Source organism: Crotalus tigris, unplaced genomic scaffold, assembly GCF_016545835.1.
Source record: "Crotalus tigris isolate CLP2741 ecotype Arizona unplaced genomic scaffold, ASM1654583v1 scf7180000024340.7048381, whole genome shotgun sequence".
Lineage (NCBI taxonomy): Eukaryota > Metazoa > Chordata > Lepidosauria > Squamata > Viperidae > Crotalus > Crotalus tigris.
This window is the reverse complement of record NW_024100510.1, coordinates 174119-193241: the sequence shown is the minus strand read 5'-3', so window position 1 is coordinate 193241 and position 19123 is coordinate 174119. Positions and strand designations below refer to the sequence as shown.

General features: G+C 47.6%; 1 protein-coding gene across 3 annotated transcripts in view; it reads right to left on the bottom strand.

The window, feature by feature from the left end:
- The window catches only part of AGAP1 (ArfGAP with GTPase domain, ankyrin repeat and PH domain 1), a 333826-nt gene that overhangs the window by 214392 nt on the left and 100311 nt on the right, over positions 1 to 19123 (bottom strand). The gene's annotated exons all lie outside the window — the stretch shown is intronic.

The following is a 19123-nucleotide window of genomic DNA, read 5'->3' as shown; positions in this document are numbered from 1 at the left end:
GGCTGTTCCTAAAATGTTGCTTTTCTTCTTCATTAAGCAAACATGCCTTTAAAGCCTCAAAATTTAATTCTTGCTCTTCTTTACACTCAAATATCGCAGAAACTGTGTCCCAGGTTTTATCTAAACTGTTCAACACCAGTAAAACCTGCTGGGACTCAGGGAATTTAATCCCACATTGTTCTAAGTCCAAAAATAAACTTTGCATTTTATTTAAATGCTGTTCCACAGATTCACCTGGTTGAAAACAGGTCCTGTAAAGTTTTCTTGACAATTGCACTATATTGCATGCAAAAACATTCACGTGCACAGCTCTCAACTTCAACCAAGTCTCCTTTGCAGTCTTTAAATTTGCAACATTTAGAAATTGTTCATCATCTAAATTCAAGATGAGATAAGCCATTGCTCGATCATGACTTTTCTGATCAGCAGCTGCAAACACTTGTGGTGGATTTTCTACGATGTACCACAGCTCTTTTGCTTTGAGCAAACATTCCATTTTAGCAGCCCACATAATGTAATTCTTCTGGCCTAAATGAGGCACAGAGCTTTCCTTAAATTCCATTGCAGCCATTCTGCTTATTCTGCCTTGTTCTTATACTTTCTAAACACAGGCAATTTCTTTCAGCTTTAAATTACAATGCAGTCCTTAGTAAGCTCTGGGCCCATAACCTGTTAGAGAATTTTAATTTCTCTGTTGGTGAAAAATAAATCAGAAGTTCTCACAGTTGACTACATTTAGCTGATTCAAATAACCTTTTTATGTTCATATCAAAATATTTACAATACCATACATTCTTCTTTACAGCAACATAGCTCAATGAAGACTTCTTACAGAGAGATACAGAGACAAACCTGAGACTGAAAATTCAGCTTCTAACTCGATACCTTTTGCACAGACTCAGTAGCACTTTCTTCACATTGGCTGACTGAGTTGCCACATGACTCTTCCTACTCATGAATATTCCAACATGCTCTCTGGCCTCTGTGTGCGGGGGCCGATAGTGTCAGGCAGCCGCCGCACCAGACCCTGCCTCACCTTGCCCTGCGACAATGGCACCCCCGCCCTGCCTTGCCTTGCCTCGCCTCATCCCGCAGGACAAGCCTCCTGCTCACTGCCCCACCTGCCAGAGACCCCCCCCCAGGATCTCACCCAACCCTGCCTAACCCCCACAGGCATCCCTCCGCATGAACAAAATCGAGGTGACCACGCCCACCCAGTAGGCCATGCCCACCTGGCACCCAGCGATAAATAAGTGGGTTTTGGGTTGCAGTTTGGGCACTCGGTCTCTAAAAGGTTCGCCATCACTGCTATAGGGCAATGCAAGCAAGCTGCTCCACAGTACTTGATCTCTAGGCCAGCAGCCCCCAACCTTTTGGGCATCAGGGAATCAGTTCTGTGGTGGGCGGTTTTTCTGCAGACCGAGGAGGCGTGGTTTCGCATGCTACCTGATCCTGCATGTGTGCAGAAGGGTCTTTGCTCACTTGCATGGATTGGTTCCTGGCAGGCTGCTGACCTGGGGTTGGGGACCCCTGTTCTAGGCCTTGAGTATCAGCTTCTGATATTTTAGTCTTTCATGAACACTGAATCCAACTCTTGCGATCCTTGGATGAAACCAATTATCTGGACCCTTTTCAATCTGGTTTCAGGCCGGGCTACAGCACTGAGACTGCTTTGGTCGCACTGACCGATGACCTCTGGCGAGCCCGGGATAGGGGTCATTCCTCTATCCTGGTGCTTCTTGACCTCTCAGCGGCTTTCGATACCATCGACCATGGTATCCTTCTGCGTCGTCTCGGAGAGGTGGGGTGGGCGGCACCGTATTGCGGTGGTTCTCCTCCTACCTCTCTGACAGGTCGCAGTCGGTGTTGGCGGGCGGACAGAGATTGACCCCTAGGCGCCTCGATTATGGGGTGCCTCAGGGCTCGGTCCTGTCCCCCCTCCTTTTTAACATCTACATGAAACCGCTGGGTGAGATCATTCGGTGACACGGGGTGAGGTATCATCAGTACGCGGATGATACCCAATTGTATATCTCCACCCCGTGTCCTTTCAGTGAAGCAGTCAACGTGATGTGCCGGTGCCTGGAAGATGTGAGGGTCTGGATGGGGGTGAACAGGCTTAGACTCAACCCTGACAAGACCGAGTGGCTCTGGGTCCTGCCTCCCAAAGGCCAACTGGATGGTCCATCTTTAGTCCTGGGGGGGGCAAATTTACCTCCCTCAGTGCAGGCACGCAACTTGGGTGTCCTCCTAGACTCACAGCTAAATCTGGAACAACATCTATCAGCTGTGGCCAGGGGGACCTTTGCACAGGTTCGCCTAGTGCACCAGTTGCGGCCTTATTTGGACCGGGAGGCTTTACTCACAGTCACTCATGCCCTTGTCACCTCAAGACTGGATTACTGTAATGCGCTCTACATGGGGCTACCCTTGAAGAGCGTTCGGAGGCTGCAGTTGGTTCAGAACGCAGCTGCGAGAGCGATTGTGCGCGCGCCAAGGTACGCCCACGTGTCACCTATCCTCCGCGAGCTGCACTGGCTTCCTGTGGGTCTCCGGACGCAATTCAAGGTGTTGGTTATCACCTTTAAAGCCCTTCATGGCATAGGGCCAGGTTACTTACAGGACCGCATTCTGCCGCATAGCTCCCAGAGACCGGTGAGGTCCCATAGATTGGGCCTCCTTCAGGTCCCGTCGGCCAGACAATGTCGGCTGGTGGGCCCTCGGGGAAAGGCCTTTTCTGTGGTGGCTCCGACCTGGTGGAATCAGCTTCCCCCCGAGGTTCGAACTACTCCCACCCTGCCGGCCTTTAAGAAGGTCGTTAAAACCCTCCTGTTCCGGCAGGCCTGGGGCTGATGTCCCCGGGGGGCCGGGATATGATCGGACTCGCGGTATGACTGCTTTATTTTATTGTTTTATCATTGTTTTAACTTTGTACGCCGCCCTGAGTCCTTTGGGATTGGGCGGCATATAAATACTGAAAATAAATAAATAAATAAATAAATAATGAATTCATGTTAACTTTTGCTCTGTAATAATATTTAGGAATAAAAGTTAAGAGTAGGATTCTATACTTCAACCTTTATTTAGAAAGGACTAAATTCCTTGACAAATGAAATGAAGATATATTATTTTAGAAAAATGTTTACATATAACCAAGCATTTTGTTTCAAAAATGCCAATTTCATCTCCAAGATCTGTCCTATTTCAGTCTTCATGGACATGAACAGGGATTTAAAGGAGTTTATTGACACTCCAAGCCCTTAATATTATTCCCCTGGTCCCCACTTGTACCCCCCAATGCAAAGTCCCAGCACTGCTTAGTCTAGGCACAGGGTTAGTGAATCCAAAAGCAAAGACAAGAGTCCAAAAAACCCACAATCCAAGTCCAGTTCAAAATCCAAGGTTTGAATCCAACATCCACAAACCGATCTGAAGTCCAAATATATGGTCACAGCACAGTCCAGAGTCAAGGAAGCCATCATGAAGGTGAAGTGTGCACATGGCAGAAGAATGGGTGGTTGTTACGAACAACCCCCCCCCCTGCTGCACTCAACTGGCTAAATAGGCACTTGCTGGTGTAGATCGTTAGGAGGGGGTGAGGCTACCTCCTAACCAACCTCCATTATACCTGCTTCCATTACACCCTGCATGATCGCAGATCTGGTGGAGGAGGCAATTCTTTCTCATCCCCGCCAACCAGCTACAGCTGCGTACTTTCTCTACCCTGCACTTCCAATGGGGCCTCTCAGCTCTCCAGCTGCAACTTTACGTCTCTTTTTTCTTCTCTAAGCAGGCATTCGAACAGTCGTGTCTCCAGTAACCCTTCCAATATATCTGGCATCTCCGCTCCTGACCTGGGGCCTTCAGCAACTGCCTGGCACTCCTGTGCACTCCCTTCTGAAGTTGCCCAGAGCCAGCTCTTCCTCATCATCTGAGCTGGCCCCTGGAGAAGCCATCACAAGGTCTTTCAATGGCAAATTCTACTTCAGAAGATTTCACTGACCAATCAAAGGAAGCTCAAGTTTATATAAAAATATAAAAAATGTACTTAAGGAATCAAATATTCTGAACTTGAGCATTAATAGTATGTTCTTTTTGTATAAATCATCCCAACTTTTTTCTTGGAAACAAAAATTGAAAAGAGAGGACAGGTGTCTAGTCAAGTGAGCAAGGCAATATTAAATTGGAGGACTTACTAGTGTCAGAGAGAACCAATCAAGAAATTATGTGGGCATGTAAGAAATAATATCTATTAGAGTAATTTAATCAACAGATATTTTTCAAATGAATTGTAATGCAGAATTCAATTATTTTAAACAATTCAACTGTTAGCTACTGTGTTTTGGAAAATACTGAAGATCTTTAAAATGGAGACTGATAGAAGTAAGGAGCACATGTGAATAATTTTCTACAATATCCTCCTGGTTTCAAGGAAGCTACACCCTACACTCGAAGGAGAAAGTTTCCTCTGAATATCATTTTCCCTTATATTTTCCCCAAAACTTAAATTGAGGCAATATGAAATGGTGACAGGCCTGCTATTTATAAACAGCCTTCCCCAGTCTAACTATGACATAATTTAGGCAGTGACTTTAAGGAAGTTTAAAACTAAGCTATATGTCAGACCCAGCGTGAGACCTACCTGTGTGTAGAAGATGTACGGTACCCGAATCTCCGTACAGCGCTCCGAACAGCCCTGTGGGAGTTGAGCAACGGCGACGTGAATGAACTGCTGCCGGCGCTTACACAGTGACGAACGGCCCATGTGACCAATTACCGTGCCGACGGAGAGAACGGGATAGACTGGCATTATGCGAGACGGACACGCCAACATAGGACGCTGGGTCTGACAAGATGTGGTTGCTGGAAAGGGGGGCGGGGTGGAGGCGCGGTACAGGTGGGGGCTGTAATCTACGGGGATAATCAGGGTGATTGGGGCGTACACGGTGGGTGTGGTGATGGGGTTATTTAGAACGCGGGGAAGGGGTGTGTCCCAAGCTGGTTTTGTTTTCAACGGAGAAATAAACCTTTGTTGACTACTGCAACGTACCTCGTGGATTGTTTACTTCACACGCCAGCAGGACGTTCTTACAGTAAACCAGCTCTCACACTTCTCACCCCTTGCGCGGCCGGCTGGTGCTGCGGAGCTATGGCCGAGGGGACACAGGAGGAGGACCCGGTTATTGGCGGGGAGCCTACAGAGGCCGACGAGCAGCTAGAGAGCCCGGAAGCTGGAGTCGAGGGGGAGGAGCAGCCGGCGGTGCGCCCGAAGGAGGGGGGATGTGTCCCTGCGGCTGTGGAGCCAGGAACCAAACGGCGCAAGCCTACGTTGGCAGAAGGCGAGTGGTGGCTCGGTTCAGCCACAGGTCTCCCAGAGGATGGTAGGGGGCGGCGGCTGGCACCCAGTTTCGCCGGCTGGAGGGAACGCCGGATGACCGGAGACGACGAAGAGGACTGGAGCTGCTCCACAGCTCCAGGACAATATACGTTAGAGGTCCTTAGGGAACAGTTCGGGGACCGTATCTATCCAGCTACCATGCGCAGCCCTGTTAAGGATAGCACCCCTTATGTGCCCCGCTTTCAAATGGCAAGCCCGGAGTTTAAACTACCGCCAGGGGGTCGCTTCACACTACGGGACCCGGTGGCAAGGCGAACCGGAACCGAGCACCCACGGTATGGACTGGATACACGGGGAGTGCGGCCTCCACCAGAGGGTCCGGATGGGGATGGGGCGGACTCCCTGGGAGCGGGATCCCGTCCTATAGCACATCCAGGGACGGGCCCATATGGCGGTCAGGTGCCGGCTCCATGGCCTCAGCAGGTGATGTGGAATCCTCCACCCATTTCCCTCACGTTCGACGGGGATCCGGACCATCTGGCGGTATTCCTTAGCCATGTACTTAACCATCTGGATCGTTATACAACCCTGTATTCATCCAACTGGGCAATGGTGGTAGCGGTCACCGCGAGTTTGCAAGGAGAGGCCGCTGCTTGGGCCGCAGACCTATATAGCGACCAAGCCAGGGAGCTAGCCGATGTAGGCCTTTTCCTCGATGCACTGAAAACGAGGTTTGAGGACCCAACACGCCAGCTACGGGCTGAGGCCCAGTTAGTGGGGTTGCAGCAAAAGGGTAGACCAGTACAGGAATACATTCGCGAGTTCCAAAAGGTGGCAGGGAGACTCAGGTCGTGGCCAGACAGCTTGCTAATCCACCACTTCCGCACTGGCCTGGATACCACCATCCGTCAAGCATGTCTAGTCAGGGGGGTGGTGGGGCGTCTAGCCGATTGGTATAGGGCAGCGGTAGAGTTGGATGTCGGGTTGAGGGATCATCCCGGAAGGCGGGAGGATAGGCCCCGCCGAAGTCAGGATCAGCCCATGGGTGGTACCACGCAGACCGTGCCGGGAACGGTACGTTCGAGGCCTACCTTCAGATGCTTCCGCTGTAACCGGCCGGGTCATCGAGCCGCGGAGTGTGGAATACCCAAGCCAACAGGTACACCTACGGCGATTGGTACACCAGGGGTCACGTCAAAGAGACCAGCAGAGAAATCACGGGTTGCCTACCAACTGGGACAGTCGCAGGTCCAGCAAAAACCCGATGAGGCATCCCCTATATTGCAGGAGTACGAGGAGGAAGAGCTGGTGGAGGATCCAATGGTGAGTGAACCCATCGTCCCCTTCACCATCCCGATTACATTGACAAGCCCGGTTACGGGTGAGTCGATGCCCTTTTCGGCATTACTAGACACAGGGTGCACAAGGTGCCTAATCAGTAAGGGAGTGGTGCAACAGATGCAGATCAGGGTGGCCCGACTAAAATCCCCGATTCGTTTTGAACAAGTGGATGGCTCTCTGTTGGGAGGGGTCCCAACTACATTGGTGACGGAACCTGTTAGAATGGATATAGGGGGTCATTGGGAAATTATACGCTTCATAGTTGTTCCCACTATGTCCGAGTCTGTCATTCTGGGATTAGCGTGGATGGATAAGTGGACACCAACGATCTGGTGGGCGGAGGGATCCAGACACCTAAGGCTAGCAGTGGGTCCTCAACCGCGGCCGCCGGATGACCAGACTAGGGGTAAAGAGTTAAACTCCTCAAAACCGGTACAGGAGAAGGGCGAGGTTCAATATCCACGGGTATATGATGACCTCGCGGCTGTGTTCAGCGAACGGGAGTGTGACAGTTTGCCACCTCACCGACGGACAGATTGTGCAATCGAACTCGCTCCTGGTGCCAAGCTGCCTAAACCCAGAATGTACCCTATGACATTCGCAGAATTGCAAGAATTGAGAAAGTACATTGATAAGAACTTGGCTAGGGGCTTTATAGAGCCAGCACGTTCGAGGATAGCAGCCCCAGTCATATTCCAGGGGAAAAAGGACGGGGGATTGCGATTGTGTGTAGACTTCCGAGGCCTGAACGCTGTCTGTATAGACCAGGTATATCCCCTGCCGCTTATGAAAGACCTACTTACCCATTTGGCAGCTGGGAAAATCTTTACAAAACTAGACCTCCGTGAGGCATACTATAGGGTACGAATCAGAGAAGGGGATGAGTGGAAAACAGCGTTCAACTGTCCCCTGGGTAGCTACCAATTCAAGGTGATGCCTTTCGGATTACAAGGAGCGCTGGCTGTATTTATGCAACTGATCAACGAAGTGTTGCATGATCATCTATATAGAGGCGTCCTTGTATATCTGGATGACATACTAATCTACTCACAGACGTTGGAAGACCATGTACAATTAGTACGGACAGTACTGCGAAAATTATTGGATGCCAACCTATACTGTAAATTGTCGAAGTGCGAGTTTCACAAAACTCGGATTGACTATTTAGGGTTCAGAGTCTCCGCTACAGGGATAGAAATGGATCCTAGTAAAGTTCGCAGTGTCTTAGAATGGCAGGCCCCGAGGACCCGTCGTCAACTGCAGAGATTCTTGGGGTTTGCCAATTTCTACCGACAGTTCATCCCCTCGTTCGCCGACGTGGCCCTACCATTAACCCAACTGTTACACACCAAAACCACGACTGGCAAACCTCACCCGAACAAGCATTAGATTGGACTGTGGACTGTCAACAGGCCTTTGAGTCGCTAAAACGACTATTTGCAAAGGAACCAGTGTTATTACACCCCGACCCGAGTAGACCATTTGTGGTGCAAGCCGACGCCAGTGATGTGGCCGTCGGAGCACTTTTGATGCAACGTAATGGACAGGGCGAACTGCAACCGTGCGCATATACCTCCAAAAAATTTACCGACCCAGAGCGACGGTGGGCGGTGTGGGAGAAGGAGGCATTTGCAATAAAATGGGCATTATCCACCTGGCACCACTTATTGGAAGGTGCACAGCATCCCTTCGAGGTGTGGACGGACCACCGGAACCTAATGGTCCTCCAGACTCCGAGGAGATTGGCGCCAAAACACGTTCGATGGGCGCAGTATTTTCAGCGTTTCAGATTTAGCCTGAAGGTGGTACCCGGAGGGAAGAACTTCTTAGCAGATGCACTCTCCCGGCTACCACAATACGATAGTAAAAAGGAACAAGTGATCCAGACTATTATGCCGATATGTAGTATGGATCCCGCGCAGACGGAAGGATGTGCAAAAGTGGTAACGCTGGAGGAGGAACTGCAGTCCGTATTGTTGACCGATCCCTGGTTGCAGGCAAATCCCGGATTGTTAACCCATCGTGATGGATTGGCCTGGTATCGGAATAGGTTATACATCCCCTCGGGATTGCGTCATCGGGTATTTCACCAATGTCACGACTCCAAGGTGGCAGGTCATTTTGGATTTGTAAAGACGCTCCACCTGGCGAGACGCCGGTTCTGGTGGCCCAGCCTACGGAAGGATATTGAGCGGTATGTCAAGGAATGCCATATTTGCGCACAAGCTAAAGTGGTACCGAAGAGACCGATGGGACTGCTACAATTGGTGTCTAACTCAGTTCGACCCTGGCAGGACATCGGGATGGATTTCCTCGTTGAGTTACCAAACGTCAGGGGTTACACGGTCATATGGACGGTTGTTGACTTATTCTCGAAACAAGCACACTTTGTCCCCTGCAAGGGGCTGCAGTCTGCGAGGAGGTTAGCAAAATTGTTCGTGCAACATATTTATCGATTACATGGAGCACCCCGTCGAATTATTTCCGACCGGGGCGTTCAGTTCACAGCCCAATTCTGGCGTCAATTCCTCGCGAGCATCGGAACCACACAGGGACTGAGTTCCGCATACCATCCTTGTACCAACGGGGCGGCGGAACTGGCCAACGCAGCGATTTCACGATATCTACGATCGTATGTATCTTACCAGCAGTCGGATTGGATAGATTTCGTGCCGTTCGCAGAGTTAGCGTATAACAACACAGTACATAAAAGCACCGGGTTAACCCCCTTTCAAGTAGTTTACGGGTACGACCCAGTTCCGCTGCCTGGGGGCGAGTCGCCGGGAGACTCGAACCTACAGCCTGGAGACTGGATGTCCCGTGCAGGCCAGGTGTGGGGTACAGTAAAAAAGGCATTGCAGCAAGCGGAAAGGATAGCGAAAGAGCAGGCTGACAAGGGTCGTAGAATGCCAATGCAACTAAGAGTGGGCGACCGGGTGTACCTATCAACCAAATATGTTAAGTTACAGGTACCATGCAAGAAGCTAGCGCCAAAATACATTGGGCCCTTCCGCATAGTACGCATCATCAACCCTGTTACGGTGCAGCTTCAGTTGCCGGAATTGCTTGGCAAGATACACCCAGTGTTCCATGTGAGTTTGTTGAAGCCTGTAGAGGGGGACACCCACAACGAACCTCCCCCAGGACCCATTGCCCCGGGAAGGTATGAGGTACAAGACATACTAGATTCTCGGTGGCGGAGGGGCAACCTGTATTATCTGGTGTTATGGAAGGGATACCCCTTATCTGAAGCATCCTGGGTATGGGAGGAGGATGTTTTCGCCCCTGCCTTCACCCGTCGATATCACAGGATGTGGCCGCACAAGCTAAGGGGCCAAGGGGATAGTGACACGCCCACGATGGCCAGATAATAGATGTAATTGTTTATGTTCCATTTCAGGGGGCTCTATGGTGAGGGGGAGCTGAATGTCAGACCCAGCGTGAGACCTACCTGCGTGTAGAAGATGTACGGTACCCGAATCTCCGTACAGCGCTCCGAACAGCCCTGTGGGAGTCGAGCAACGGCGACGTGAATGAACTGCTGCCGGCGCTTACACAGTGACGAACGGCCCATGTGACCAATTACCGTGCCGACGGAGAGAACGGGATAGACCGGCATTATGCGAGGCGGACACGCCAACATAGGACGCTGGGTCTGACAAGATGTGGTTGCTGGAAAGGGGGGTGGGGTGGAGGCGCAGTACAGGTGGGGGCTGTAATCTACGGGGATAATCAGGGTGATTGGGGCGTACACGGTGGGTGTGGTGATGGGGTTATTTAGGACGCGGGGAAGGGGTGGGTCCCAGAGCTGGTTTTGTTTTCAACGGAGAAATAAACCTTTGTTGACTACTGCAACGTACCTCGTGGATTGTTTACTTCACACGCCAGCAGGACGTTCTTACACTATATGGATCTTCTCAAGCATTTTTGCCCAAGAGGTCCAACAGAATGTGACAGATCCACTATCCATAAACAGCCTCCCCAACAATAAACCATGCTGTAGATTTCAAGCCCTCATCTCTAGGAACCCTAACCCTAATTCCAAATAAAATATTCTCACATATTTTGGTCAAAATATATACTGAAGCTCGACAAAAACATGACTTTTCATAATCAATTACTCCAAATCTAAGTGTGATATTGGTTTTAAGTCTTCATGTCATGGTTCCGATAGATGAAACCAGTAAAAGAACTTCAAGGCAAGAATTCTTCCTTAAAGAACATTTTATTAGGAAACAAAGTATTGGCACTTACATAGTTGAACCCAAAACTGAGATTCCCTCCCCCCAGATACAAAGTAATAAGTTGCAATTCCCATCCCACAAACACTGTCATAAATCACATTCACCAATTAACGCAAGACGTGGGCTTTTCTCACCAGCTCCACAGCCCGCCAAAACCTTATCAGACCATGTCCTTGAGTTCCTGCACTTATACATTGTTATGGCTAGCTAAACCCTTGAGCATTTAGCCCATCCTTTTACATCTGAACTCTAAAAGAATAGGAAAGGCACACTAGAAGCAAAAGTAAAAATGGTTGCTGATTCTCAGTTGTCAGAGCGATAACATCCATTGTCACAGTGTTGACACTTCACATGAATGAAGCCCTAACCTTACACTGAGGTTTCCCTCTGAATAGCTTTTCCCATACATTTTTTTTGACAATCTAAATAGATGTTGAACAGAACAATGATAGGCCTGCTGTGTATAAACAGCTTCTCAGAATCTAACCATGATAGACCCTAATTTGAAGAAACCTTAGGTGGAATTTTCCCTCTGAAGAGAATTTTCCCATGCATTTTTCCCAGGACCTAAATTGATGTCAAAGAGAAAGGTGACTGACTCATTACACATAAACAGCCATTGTAAGGACCCACCCCACTTTACATCTTAAGAAGACGGAACTCTTGGAATATTTCTTCCAACAGGCATCTTTATTAAGAGAAAATGGTTGCAGGCGTTCTTGACAAAACCTGTGGCCCAAGCCCTACGGTTCAAGGTTTTAAGGGGTCCCCAGCAGCCCCACCCCACCATCCTTCCAGTGACAATTCCAGGCATTACATTTCCACCCCCTTTTTCCTCACTGCCGGCGGGAGATTTCAGAGAGGAGTAGATGAAAGCTGATGGCCCCATTGTTATGATTAGTCCTTTTGGTGGTATCCACATTCAGTCCCTTTGAAGTTCTACTGAAGGAGGTGAGGGCCATAAAACCCCTTTGTTCACCCGCCTTCCCCTTCACCTTATGACAGAATCCAGAGAGGGCAGAAATGGGGTTTTCCATAGTCGATAACTAGAGATGAAATATAATTGGATTCTGACATCCTGCCCCTTTAAAAATAAGATAGATCCACCTGAAAGAAAACAAAAGAGGTATAAAAATTAGTCAGGCTTGTTAGGATACTCTGTGTGAAACTTCTTTAATAGCTTTGGGCCTCTGACATGACGTTTATGGACCCACTTGTTTTGTGAGGCAGGGAGGTGTTTCCATGCAACTAGGTACTGAGTCGCTCCATGGTATCTCCTAGAATCTAGGATTTCCTTTATTTTGAAGTGTTGTTCACCCTCCACCATGATTGGAGGTGGTGGTGGGGGGATTTTTGGCCATAACAATGACTGATGCTCTCTTTTCAGCAAACTGCAATGAAAAATAGGGTGTATTTGCCTGAGATTTTTTGGTAATTCTAATTCTACTGTTACTGGGTTTATGATTCTTGGAAAAGGCCCTGTATATTTTGGTCCAAGGTTTTTTACAGGGTTGTAGGGACTTTAGGTATTTTGTAGATAAGTACACCATTTCTCCTATAATGAATGGTGTAGGCTCAACCCTTTTTTTATTGGCTTGTGCTTTTTTTGCCTGCCTAGCTTCATCTAGTGCTTTTCTAACTATTGCCAGGTGTTTTGTAATTGTTCCATCCATTCTTTCAGTGATGGGATCGCTGGTTCATTTGGGGTTAATTCTGGCATGGGGTTGAAACTTTGACCAGTGCCTATTTGAAAAGGAGTGTAACCTGTGCTGGAGTGGACTGCATTATTATAGGCAACTTCTGAAAAAGGGAGTAGGTCCATCCAATTAGACTGTTGAAAATTAATAAAGCATCTTAAATATTGCTCAAGTACTGAGTGACAGCATTCTGTTTGTCCATTCTCTTGTGGATGATAGCTAGATGTCAGTCCCTTGGTGGTCCCTAAGAGGGATAAAAATTCCTTCCAAAATGCAGACATAAATTGCACTCCCCTATCAGAGATGATGCGTTGGGGTGCCCCATGCAATCTGTAAATATGCTGGATGAAAGGTTTCGCTAAGGCTTTTGCGGTGGGAATCTTTTGGAAAGGGATATTGTGCACCTGTTTGGAAAACAAGTGTGTGACCGTCCAGACAACAGTATTCCCATTGCTTTCTGGTAATTTCACTATAAAATCCATGGCTATTTCCCTCCAGGGGGCTGAGGGATTTGCCACTGGTTGTAACAGTCCGGGCGATTTCCCTTGCAACCTCTTTGCAGTAGCACATTTTGGGCAGCTGGCTACATAACTTTCTATGTCCTTTTTTATTGATGGCTACAAAAATTGCCGTTTAATTAAGTGTAAAGTTTTTACAAATTCAAAATGCCCTGCTGATTTTGTGTCATGGCAAAGCTGCATGAATGTGACTCTTTAGGTTGTTGGTATATATAACTTTTCCCCCACCCAAGGCAGCTCGTCTCTCATTGTGCACACATTTTTATTTTTCTGGAACCATTCATCTGTTTCCAAACTTTTCCGGAATGCAATTCCAGTTTGGCTGCCTAGCTGTGGTTTTAATTTAGCTTGGGTTCTTGTGGTTACTGGCGCTGCCAGTTGTGATTCTACCATCATCGGTTTAGAGTCGATGGCTTGCTTGCTGTTATATTGGGGCATGCGAGACAGTGCATCTGTCAGGAAGTTCTTTCCCCCCAGCAAATGCTTGAGTGTAAATTGGAACTTTTGAAAATGTTGGGACCAGCAAGCTTGCTTGGGGTTGAGCTTCCTGGGTGTTTTCAGGGCTTCCAAATTTTTGGGGTCAGTTCACACCTGGAAAGGGATTTTGTTGCCTTCAAGGAACTGGCGTCACGTGAGTAATGACCAACGTATCTTGTATGCCTCTTTCTCCCATATGGGCCAGCGCTGTTCCGTTTCGGTGAGTTTCTTGGATGTATACGCACAGGGTTGCAATACTCCTTCATCGTTTTCTTGTAATAGTACAGGCCGCAGTGCCACATTACTTGCATCTGCCTGTATTACGAAGGGCTTATCCATGTCTGGGTGCCTCAGTACTGGTTCGGCAGAAAAAGGTCTCTTTAATCTCTCAAACGCTGCTTGGCACTCCATTGTCCATGTTAGTGGCTGGCCAGGTTTTACTGAGGATGCTCCGTTTTTAGTAAGTTCGTGAGGGGCAGAGCTATCTGGGAAAATGAGGGGATGAATTAGTGGTAAAAGTTTGCAAAGCCCAGGAAAATTTGCAGTTGCTTTCTTGTGCGGGGTGGTGCCCAATCTAATACTGCTCTGACATTCTCTGGGTCCATTTCAATGCCCTGTGGGGATATGCAATAACCTAGGTAGTCTATCCTTTCCTGGTGGAATTCGCATTTCGAGAGTTTGGCATATAGGTGGGCGGCTCACAGTTTCTTTAAAACCGCTCTCACTAGGTTGACATGTTCCTCTTTTGATTTGGTGAAGATAAGAATGTCGTCTAAGTAAATCAGGACCCCCTTAAATAGGTGCTCCCTTAGAACGTCATTGATTAATTGCATAAATACTGCAGGGGCCCCTTGTAATCCAAATGGCAAGATTTTGAATTGGTAGCACCTCATGGGGCAGTTAAATGCGATCTTCCATTCATCCCCTTCCTTGATTCTCACGCGATAGTAAGCTTCCCTTAGGTCTAGTTTAGAAAAAATTTTCCCTTTTGAGAGGTGTGACAACATGTTTTTCATGAGGGGCATAGGGTATAGGTTGCTTTCACTGATTGTATTCAGGGCTCTATAATCCACACATAAGCGTAAAGAGTCGTCCTTCTTCTCTCTAAAGAGGACCGGGGCAGCCACTTTAGGCTTGGCTGGCTCAATGAACCCTCTTTCTAGGTTTTTCTTTATGAATCTTTCCATTTCCTCCTTCTCCTTTGGGCTCATGGAGTATAATCGGGGCTTCGGGAGTTGTGCCCCAGGCTTGAATTCAATGGCATAGTCCGTGGGTTGGTGGGAGGGGAGCTCATCCACCCTCTCCTCACTGAAAACTTCTGTAAGGTCTCTGTATTCCTCTGGTATTTCTGGTAGTCCCTTTTCCTCTCCCATGAATGCTTTTTTCTGTTCTTGATTCTGGTAGCCCCCCTTGGGATTTTAAGTCCATAGGGTCCCCCTTCGGGAATTTGATTTCTGCCATCCTCCAATTCACTCAGGGGTTCCATTTTTTTAATCATTCCATCCCTAGGATCATCGGGCATTGTTCCATAACAAACGTTATGTCTTCCTCATGTTTGCCCAGGGAGAGGTGTATTGGTAAAGTGGCTAGGGTAGCTGGCACCCCCCCCCTGCTATGGACCCATCTAACTGGCCAAATGAGATTGGTTGTTCCAGTCTCCTTGACGAAATGCCCAGATTCCCCACTAGTGTCGGGCTAATGAGGCAGCAGGTGCAGCCAGAGTCTATTAAGGCTTTCACCTTCACGGCTTCGGGCATGAGGGGAATTAATATAGTCACTGTCTTGAGGATGGGTGCAATGCATCCACTTACCAGGGGTTCGCCCTCCGAGCTGTCGTCTGAGGCGTCTACTGGCCCTGCAGTGTAGGCTGGAGTTCTTTCTCCCTGATGAGCAGAGGTGGGGGATTCCACAGCCTCCATCATTCTCATGGCAAGTTCTTTTGGCTTCGCTGGAGACTTTCTGGATTTGCTGGCCGGTAATCTGTCTGGGTTGTGCTGGGGGGCTTTTGAGCAGCATTCTACGGCCTGATGCCCTTCTCTCCCGCACTTGAAACACCCCATTTGCTTCTTGGCTGTAGCCGATGGTTTCACTGGTTCACGTGTCAACTCAGGCGGTGAGCGGCTCCATTGTTTTCCTCGGTGGTGCCTCTTCAGTATGTCGATTTCTGCTTCCTTTGCCAAGACGTACCATTCCTCAAGTTGGTGTGGGTCCCCTTGGGGCAGGCAAGCATCATATAGATCATAATTTAGTCCATCTTTGAAATGGCTAAGGAGGATGTCTTCCAGCCAGTTCAGTTTGCTGGCAATGGCCCGGAATTCTTGCGTATATTTGGCTACCGGACGTTTACCTTGCCTCATTGTTTTTATCCTTTCGTGGGCTTTGCGATCAGCCAGGGGGTCCTCAAATCGCCTTCTCAGAGAGGACATGAAATGGTTGAAGTCGTTGAGCTCTGGCTCACTGGAGTTGTGCAAGTTCACCACCCAATCTGTGGCCGGCCCGTCCAGGGCAGATTGCACGATCCAGATATGGCCTTTGTTGCTGGGGATGTGCCACCCGTATTCTTTCATGTAGTTGAGGACTTGGGTTAGGAAAAACCCCAAGCGTGTTGGCTCCCCCTTGAATCTCACGTCCAGCGGCGGGAGTCTTTGAATGGATCAGTGCCTTCGTTGTCAGTGATAGTGTCTTCCATCCAGATTGCCATCTGTGGGTTGGTGGGGAGTGGGGACTACTGGATCAGCAAATGTCCCTGGAACTGCAGGTTCCACTTCCCCCTCGGTGTCTCTCCCTTTGCGGCTCCAGGAGCTGGGGTGGCCGTAGGGCTCAGAATTCTCCTCTCCTAGGGAACTGAGAGTTCTCTTCATCAGGTCGATAGCTTTCTCTAAGATCCAGCCCGAGTATGGTGCCCAGCTCCCTTCCTCTTCACTTGCATGCAGGGATTTCTCCATTTTCTGCTTCCATTCTGATTGGTTGACCCATCTCAGGGTCACCTTTCTTGATTTCTTTTCCCACTCGCCTTTCTTTCCACGCCCATTGACCACCGAGGTTTGTGGTCCCGTGTCTCCACTACCTCTTCTCCTGAGGAATCTGATCTCTCAGATCCCAACATCTGGCAGGGTTTCAGTTGGGGCAGCGGCTCCCTTCCCGGGGAGTTTTCTCACTTCCTTGCTCCGTCATCTGACATGGTAATTTTTGCAATGTCCCCCGGCAAGGTTCTCCCTTCTAGGTGGACTAATTCTGCAGGTCCTGTCTAATGTAAGGACCCACCCCACTTTGCATCTTAAGAAGACAGAACTCTTGGAATATTTCTTCCAACAGGCATCTTTATTAAGAGAAAATGGTTGCAGGCATTCTAGACAGGACCTAGGGCCCAAGCCCTACGGTTCAAGGTTTTAAGGCAGTGGTTCTCAACCTGTAGGTCGGGACCCCATTTGGGGTCGAATGACCATTTCACGGGGGTCCCCAAACAATGCAGTCTGCCATTTTTTTCCTCTTTTCCTTAGCTGTGCTACTCCCTTTTATTCTATTGGCTTTTGAAAGCCAATAGAATAGACTCTCTTGAATAGAGTCTAATTCTATTGGCTTTCAAAAGCCAATAGGAATTGTCCAGGCTGTCTCTGCCCTGCTGAGCCCGCCAAAAGTCCCATTCTGCAAATGGTGTTGCACCAGTTGAGTAGTCCTCGACTTATGACCGGTTGAGTAGTCCTCAACTTACAACCGGTTGGGGGTCGTGGCATTAAAAAGGTTGAGAACCACTGTTTTAAGGGGTCCCCAGCAGCCCCACCCCACCCCACCATCCTTCCAGCAACAATCCCAGGGGCTACATTTCCATCCCCTTTTTCCTCACTGCCAGCGGAAGGGTGACTTCAGAGAGGAGTAGATGAAAGCTGATGGCCCCATTGTTATGATTAGTCCTTTTGGTGGTATCCACATTCAGTCCCTTTGAAGTTGTACCAAAGGAAGTGAGGGCCATAAAACCCCTTTGTTCATCCCCCTTCCCCTTCATCTTATGACAGAATCCAGAGAGGGCAGAAATGGGGTTTTCCATAGTCGATAACTAGAGATGAAATATAATTGGATTCTGACAGCCATCTCAAATCTAACCATGAAGTTGGTTTTGGATCCCGACATCAAGAAAGCCTAACCCCAGACTTAGAAGTGAAAATATGTGAATGCTCAATTATCACACAGTCCAATATCATGAATTGTATTTTGTGGTTCTTCATCACCAACAGATTAATGGTTATGCTGTTGCCCAAGGGACTTGCCAAAAATCTATGTAAACCTGAAGCAGTGATGATATACAGAAGAAAAAGCAATGTTCAATGTACACTTAACTTATACCAACTTTTCTCCTGCTGGTTAGATAGATTAGTAGTACCTACCTCTACCCTTGAAAAAACAAATAATCCATAGTAATTAAAGAGGGATCAGCCTAAGACCTCCAGAGTCCTTTCCAACCCTATTATTCTATGTTCTAAATGCTACCTGAACCATATGGAAAAAAAAACATAACTTGGTATCTGAAGAATTCCAGTTCTGATATGTCTGGTTGATTGTGATGTTTGCAAAACAACATGAGCAATTTTAGATCACATGAAGTTATAGGCTGAAATGCAGTTCCCTTGGGCATGGTCAAAATCTAAGATTTCTGGGTGAAATGTTCTATATATCACAGGTCAATTAATTTATTTAGGAATCTCTTGTAAAGCAGAGGAATAAATACTAGGGCTATGCACACTTCAAACATTTTTGGAAGAAATGCTTTGGCTCTTTTATAAAGCAGCCTCTATCTTTTATTAATTAAAATAGTCAATTTTATTAATTAAAATAGTCAATTCAGATTTATTATATTTTTGAAAATAATACTACTGCTACTTTTTGAAATCCATTCACCTAACTTTAGGCTTAAGGAATTTTGACCTCCCAGTATTTTTCCACTTATAGATTTTACTGGTGCAAAGATTCCTTTAGGGAATCAGAATCCTTAAAACTTTCTCAACATATTCTGATTATCTTGGAACCGCTCTCCAGCTTCCAAGTAATCAGACTGCTAACTGAAGATGGATGAGAGGTCCTTGCAAAAGAAAAATTCCCCCGTGGGGAAGTCTCCAATAGGTTACCTTGCCAGTTTAACAGATTTTAATTAATCTTTGGCAAAATTAATATGATACTGTCAAGATCTCCTCTGTTTTATGTTTTTGATTATGATCTTTAACAGGATTAGAAGGGGCAAAGAAGCATAAATAAATCCCACTGACCATTGTGACATTAAGACATTTGTACTGCTGGGGTTAAATTTCCTACCAAATCCTTGGCATAAATTCCTGGACATTCAGCATGGTTAGACTTGGCAGCTAGGCTTAAAGCTTTTTAGACACATGATCCAGCATGGCTAGATAAAATTGTTTTTTTTATAATATTTTATTAATTTTCTGTTTTTACAAATCATGTGCTTAGTAAACAATGTGTTGTCTGGATCCATTTTTACCTTGATAATACAATTTTAAA